The sequence below is a fragment of the Trichosurus vulpecula genome, chromosome 1, assembly GCF_011100635.1.
Source record: "Trichosurus vulpecula isolate mTriVul1 chromosome 1, mTriVul1.pri, whole genome shotgun sequence".
NCBI lineage: Eukaryota > Metazoa > Chordata > Mammalia > Diprotodontia > Phalangeridae > Trichosurus > Trichosurus vulpecula.
The window spans coordinates 235,043,734-235,051,852 of NC_050573.1; positions in this window are offsets into that span (position 1 = coordinate 235,043,734).

Consider the following 8,119-nt stretch of genomic DNA (forward strand, 5'->3'; position numbering starts at 1 on the left):
GTAGGCTTGCAGAAAGCATCCTCAGTACAACTCTGATAGACAGGACAAGAGGGATGGCATACGCTCCGACATGTTATTTATGACTTTGATTTTTTCTTCCTGTTAGGTCTTTATATTTTGAATTTTTTCATCCATGTAGCCTGCAGAATATGAGCATTAGGCATTGGTGGCATCCATTACAATGTTATTCTTGAGTTTTTATTGATCGTTGTTATGTATGATGATTTGAGGCATCAGTATGATCTGTGATAATATGTATTCCATTTTCAATTCAATCTAGTGGTTGAGTTTTCCAGAATATTTTGAGGACTATATTTTTAGTGTAGGTATTTGTCATCTGTCAGTCCATGAAAGATTATGATGTGTTATTCTAGCTATCAGGTCTTGTCTTACTAGATATTCAGGAGGCGCTAACTTTTTGCAGACTATGGTAATATGTTACATAGTTTTTACTGTTTCTTGGCATATACTACCTTAATCTGTAACATTTGTGAAATTCCTGGTGGTGATGATGTGGTCCTGAAATGCTATCACAGACCCCTCTATTTTTCCTAAATAAATCTGCATTATTATTACTATTATCTGACTCTCCATTAATTACTCCACATCTGGAATATTGAGGATGATTCTGTTGACCATGTTTTTAGAAAGTGTTATAAACTGAAACATTATAGCAGGTAAAACAAAACTATTAGACACCTGGACACTGTCATATAAGGATAAGTTAAAGGAAACTTTTTTGCTTGGAAGAAAAGTGATTTAGAGGGGTTGTCCAGTTATTTGAAAGAATATTCTGTGCAAATAGGATTCGAATCATTCTGCTTTAACCTAGAGTGAAATATGAGAAACAATGGGTGGAAATTATAAAACAGAAGATTTTTTGGATCATTGTAAGGAAAAAAACTTCCTTAAAACTAGAACTGTCTAAAATTGGAATAGGTATTCTCAAGCAGAGACTTAATGCCCATTTATTAGGAACATTGCATCAGGGATTTCTGTTTATGTACAATGATGACCTCTGAGGTTTATCATACACTTAGATTCCATAACTATGATTTATAACTTCTTTGGGTCACTTAATGTGACCCAAAATAATTATTTTAATTTGAAAGGCAACCTTCAGGGTTCCAAACTCCATGGAAGAACCATAATAAATGACATGTAGTGAATGGAATCATCAAAGAACTTTATAATTTACTCTACTTATTTCAGTACAAATTTAAAGGCATTTATTTACTATGAATTATCTGTAAACTGATATGCTGACAGTGATTATACTGAATCTAGGCAGGCTATTTTGGGCTGCCTTTGTGCCAGAAGCACAGTAGCTTGTCCAACTCCAGATTGACCTAAGGCTCATCTGTCACATGCAACTGAGAATGGTTGAGTTGCAGGACCTAGTAGCACACACATCACTATTCCCTATATCTATTGCGTGTTCCTCCCATGCCCCAGTAAAAATGGAACTAGCATCTGACATGAGTATATGTATCTGTACAAGCATGCCCATAGCAAAAGCTGAATCAGTCTTTCTTTTGACCCAGAAGCAATTATTAATTGTATAATTTTATGTAAAATATACAAGTGTAATAGATTATACAAAAATTACTTTACTCAGGCCAGAGTACATCTAACCAGAAAGAAAGAAGATACAAAGTATTCATATCCCACTCCCCACTAAAAATTTCCAGTGTTCTAAATGAATATATTGTACCTTCTTTATATCCTAGTTCAATAAATAACTAGAAAACATTATCTTATTGCTCTGAAACTAAATGCTGAGAATTGATATTTTTACATTTTGCATTTCTTAAATGCTATGAATAGAAATCTGAACTCTAATATGGTTAGAATCAGGCCTTAGTTTTCATTGATTAAAAAAAAAACTTTTTTGAGCTTTTTTTTAACTTAATGTCATTTACTTTATAATTAATACTGTTGATCTTTGGTGTCAGCAATGTTCTTAAATGCTCAATTTAAAATTAGGGCTGATGACATCACATTCCAAGATTCTGTTCCATATTATTGCCTAGAGTCATTTGACCGAATTCTATCGTATCATGGAAATCTCTTTCTTTCTTGTAGAAATTTTTATTAATTATTAATTAATTTAATTTTTTTTAACATCTTCTCATCACCAAGGTGGTTTTTTTTTTTTTGGTTTTGGGTGGGGCTTGGGTGGCAGGATATGGAAACAATTGACCTCCTTATTAGTACTTCACCAATGCCTGACATAGTTACTCTAGCTAAGGTGATTATGATAATAACTTTGAACAAGTCACTGTAAAGTGTAATGAGCCTGAAATTTATGATGCATATATAATGAAAGGAGTTTGGCACACTAGAATTGATGGGGATTATTAGATAAACTAGGTGGCACAGTAGATAGAGCACCGAGCCTGGAGTCAGGAAGACTCATCTTCCTGAGTTCAAATCTAGTCTCAGATACTTACTAGCTGTGTGGCTGTGGGCAAGTCACTAAACCCTGTTTGTCTCAGTTTCCTCATATATAAAATAAACTAGAGAAGGAAATGGCAAACCACTCGAGTATCTTTGCCAAGAAAACCTGAAATGAGGTCAAAAAGAGTTGGACATGACTGAACCACAACAACAAATGAAATTTTTTAATTTCATTTTTGTTAAGATTTTTTATTTTTAGTTTACAACACTCAGTTCTACATGAACCTGAGTTCCAGATGTTATTTCCTCCCTCCCCAAGATGGCATGGAATCCAATGTATCTTCTACATATAACTTCACATTGAACTTATTTACACAATAGTCAAGTTATAAAGAAGAATCATTACCAATGGAATGAATCATAAGAAAGAAGAAACAAAACCAAAAAAAAAAAAACAAAAGAAAAAAAAGGAAAGCAAACAGTTTGCCACAATCTGCCATAGTCTCCATAGTTCTTTCTCTGGATGTAGATATCTTTCTCTTCATGAGTCCTTTGGAGTTGTCTTTGAACCTTGTATTGCTGAGAAGAGTTAAGTCTATCAAGGTTAGTAATCACAGAATAAATATATCTGTGGTTGTGAATAATGTTCTCCTAGCTCTGCTCCGCCTACTCAGCATTATGTCATGTAGATTTTTCCAGGTTATTATGAAGTCCGTATCTTCCCCATTTCTTATAGCACAATAGTATTCCATTACATTTATATACCAAAACTTGTTCAGCTATTCCCCAAATGATGGGCATCCCCTTGATTTCCAATTCTTTGCTACTACAAAAAGAGCCTCTAGAAATATTTTTATACATATGGGTCCTTTTCCCACTTGTTTGATCTCTTTGGGATACAACCCTAGAAGTGGTATTGCTGAGTCAAAGGGTACGAACATTTTTATAGCTCTTTGGGCATAGTTCCAAATTGATCTCCAGAATGGCTGGATCAGTTCACAACTCCACCAACAGTGTAACAGTGTTCCAATTTTCCCACATCCTCTCCAGCATTTATCATTTTTCTATTTTGTCATTTTAACCAATCTGACAGGATAGAGGTGGTACCTAAGAGTTGTTTTGATTTGCATTTCTCTAATCAGTAGTGATTTAGAGCATTTTTTTCATAAGTCTATAGATAGCTTTAATTTCTTCCTCTGAAAACTGCCTGTTCACATCCTTTGACCATTTCTCAATTAGGCAATGACTTGCATTCCTATAAGTTTGGCTCAGCTCCCTGTATATTTTAGATATGAGGCCTTAATCAGAGACACTAGTTGTAAAGATTTTTTCCCAATTTTCTGCTTCCCTCCTAATCTTTGTTGCATTGGCTTTGTTAACACAAAAACTTTTCAATTTAACATAATCAAAATTATCCATTTTGCATTTTGTAATGCTCTCTATCCCTTGTTGTGTCATGAATTCTTTGCTTTTCCATAAATCTGATAGGTAAACTATTCCTTGCTCTCCCAAATTGCTTATACTATCAGCCTTTATTCCTAAATCATGAACTCATTTTGACTTTATTTTGGTATATGGTGTAAGATATTGGTCTAGGCCCAGTTTCTGCCCTACCACTTTCCAATTTTCCCAGCAGTCTTTGTGAAATAGTGAATTCTTAGCCCAGAAGCTGGATTGTTTGGGTTTATCAAAGAGTAGATTGCTATAGTCGTTGACTTCTCCATCTTGCGTACCTATCCTATTCCATTGATCCATGACTCTGTTTCTTAGCCAGTACTAGGTAGTTTTGATGACTGCTGCTTTATAGTACAGTTTAATATCTGGTATGGCTAGGCCACCTTCCCTAGCATTTCTTTTCATTAATTCCCTAGATATTCTAGACCTCTTGTTCTTCCAGATGAATTTTGTTATTATTTTGTCAAGCTCTGTAAAATAATTTTTTGGTAGTTCGATGGGTAGGGTGCTGAATAAATAAATTAATTTAGGTAAAATTGTCATTTTTATTATATTAGCTCGGCCTAACCATGAGCAACTGATATTTTTCCATTTGTTTAGATCTGACTTTATTTGTATGAAAAGTGTTTCATGATTATGTTCATATAGGCCCTGGGTTTGTCTTGGCAGATAGACTCTCAAATATTTTATAGTGTCTATAGTAACTTTGAATGGAATTTCTCTTTCTATGTCTTGCTGTTGGGCTTTGTTTTTTTTGTTTTGTTTTGGTTTTTTATAAATTTCTTTATTTATTTTTAGTTTACCACGCATGGTTCTACATAGTTTTGAGTTCCAGTTTTTCTCCCCTCCCTCCCCCCTCCCTCCCCAAGACGGCATGAAGTCTCATATAACTGTCATGTATAACTTCGCATTGAATTAATTTATGCACTAGTCAAGTCGTGGAGAAGAATTTTGACCAATGGAATGAATCATGAGAAAGAAGAAACAGAACCAAAAAAAAAAACCCCAAAAACAAAAACCAAAGAGAAGCAGAAAAGGCGAGCATGTAGTGTGCCTCAGTCTGTATTCAAACTTCGCAGTTCTTTGTCTCGATGAAGATAGCATTCTCCATCGTGAGTCCCCTGGAGTTGTCCTTGCCCCTTAGGTTGCTGAGAAAAGTGCAGTTTGTCAGGGTTGGTCCTCACAGAATCCATATATCTGTGGCTGTGCACAACGTTTTCCTGGCTCTGCTCCGCTCACTCAGCATTATGTCGTGTAGGTTTTTCCAGGTTGTTATGAAGTCTGCATCATCCCCATTGCCGAGGATTTATGTGGGTTTATTTTATATCCTGCAATTTTGCTAAAGTTGTTTATTATTTCAAGTAGTTTTTTACTTGATTGTCTAGGATTCTCTAAGTAAATCATCATGTCTTCTGCAAAAAGTGATAATTTAGTTTCTTCTTTGCCTATTCTAATTCCTTCAATTTCTTTTTCTTTTCTTGTTGCTAAAGCTAACATTTCTAGTACCAAATTGAATAATAGGGGTGATAATGGACATCCTTGTTTCACCCCTGATCTTATTGGGAATGCATCTAGCTTATGCCTGTTACAAGTAATGCTTGTTGATGGTTTTAGGTAGATGCTATATATAATTTGAAGGAGGGCTCCATCTATTCCTACGCTTTTTAGTGCTTTTAATAGGAATGGATGTTGTATTTTGTCAAAGGCTTTTCCTGTATCTATTGATATGATCATACGGTTTCTGCTAGTTTTGTTGTTGATATGATCAATTGTGCTCATAGTTTTCCTAATATTGAACCAGCCTTCCATTCCTGGAATAAACCCTTACCTGGTCATAGTGTATTATTCTCATAATAAATTGCTGCAATCTTTTTGCTAATATTTTATTTAAAATTTTTGCATCAACATTCACTAGGGCAATTGGTCTATATCTTTTTTTCTCTGTTTTGACTCTTCCTGGTTTAGGTATTAGTACCAAATTTGTGTCATAAAAAGAATTTGGTAGGACTTCTTCTTCATCTATTTTCCCAAATAGTCTATAAAGTATAACAATTTATTGTTTTTGAATGTTTGATAAAACGCACATGTAAAACCATCTGGCCCTGGAGATTTTTTCCTAGGGAGTTCATTGATGGCTTGCTCAATTTCTTTTTCTGAGATGGGGTTATTAATGTATTTTACTTCCTCTTCTGTTAACCTGGGCTATTTATATTTTTGTAGATATTCACCCATATCCCCAAGGTTGTCAAATTTATGGACATACAATTGGGTAAAATAATTCTTAATTATTGTTTTAATTTTCTCTTCATTGGAGGTGAATTCACCCTTTTCATTTTTGATACTGGTGATTTGATTTTCTTCTTTCTTTTTTTTTAATCAAAATGACCAAAGGTTTATCAATTTTATTGGTTTTTTCACAAGACCAGCTCTTGATTTTATTTATTAATTTAATAGTTTTCTTGATTTCAATTTTATTAATCTCCCCTTTGGTTTTCAGTATTTCTAATTTGGTATTTAGTTGGGGATTTTCAATTTGTTCTTTTTCTAGCTTTTTCAGTTGCGTGCCCAATTCATTGATTTCCCTTTTCTCTATTTTATTCATGTAAGCATTTAGAGATATAAAACTTCCCGTAAGAAATGCTTTTCCTGCATCCCATAAGTTTTCATATGTTGTCTCATTATTGTCATTCTCTCGAATGAAGTTATTAATTGTTTCTATGATTTGTTCTTTGGCCCACTCATTCTTTAGAGTTAGATTATTTAGTTTCCAATTAGTTTTTAGCTTATTTTTCCATGGTTCTTTGTTACAAATAATTTTGTTTGCATCATGATCTGAAAAGGATGCTTTGACTACTTCTGCCTTTCTGCAATGGACTGTGAGGTTTTTATGCCCTAGTACATGGTCAGTTTTTGAGTATGTGCCATGTACCACTGAGAAAAAAATATATTCCTTTTTATTCCCATTCAGTTTTCTCCAGAGGTCTATCATATCTGCCTTTTCTAAAATTCTTTTCACCTCCTTAACTTCTTTCTTCTTTATTTAGAGGTTAGATTTATCAAGTTCAGAATTTTTATGTTATACCACTTGGTACATATATGTTAAGTAATGATATTGCTTCATTGTCTATGGTACCTTTTAGCAGGATATACTGTCCTTCCTTATCTCTTTTAATTAGATCTATCTTTGCTTTTCTTTGACTGAGATTAGGATTGCTACCCCTGCTTTTTTTTTTTACTTTAGCTGAAGCACAATATATTCTACTCCAGCCTTTTACCTTTACCCTGTGTGTATCTCCCTGTTTCAGATGTGTTTCTTGTAAACATCTATTGTAGGATTATTGTTTTTAAACCATTCTGTTAGCTGCCTCCATTTCATGGCAGAGTTCATCCCATTCACAGTTATGATTACTATCTGTGTATTTTGCTCCATCCTATTTCCCCCCTATTTATGCTTTTGTTTCTCCCTTTCCCCTGCCATTCCTCAACAGAGTTTTGCTTTTCACTGCTGCCTTCCTCATTTTATCCTCCCTCTTGATTCCCCTTTCTTATCTTACCATTTTCCCCTTGCTACTTCTTCCCTCCCTTCTGACCACCCGCCCTCACTTTTTTCCCCTTTCCCCTCCTATTGCCTGTAGGACAAGTTAGATTTCTATACTTATTAGGTATGTTATTCCCTTCTTGAACCAAACTTGATGACAGTAAAGTTCAAACACTGTTCTTCTCCCTCCTTTCTTTCCCCCAACAAATAAAATTTTTAAACCTCCTTGAAACTCTTTGGGGTTTTTATATTAATATAATAATTACCTAAGATGAAAAGTAAAAATGTGTATTACTTCCTGAAACTGTCTTCCCAAGGTGAGATATTTATTTTTATCCTGTTAATAATTTTTTAAAATATGTAAACTAGCTAGTCCAAGTGTTTGCAAAGGATGACATACAAAATGCTGAAGTAGTTTAAATATTTGTAAGAAAACAGCTGCTTTTTTAGAAATGACATAACTAAGTTGAAAGTTGATTTCTCTGGAAAATTCTGTAATAATCAGCAATAATCACACCTACTTTAATCTCATAATCTCCATTGTACAAAGATCTCATTTTTTTCAGTTTTTGTATGTTATGCTTCCCTACACCATGGCCTTACTGGTATGGCTCAGTCAGGACAGGACACATGGAATAAGTCTATGCAATGGTCATGCTGATTGTAGAGCTGTAGAGGGTAAGGCATGTAGGTATCATAAAACTCCAAATTTGTAGAGGGTTAAAT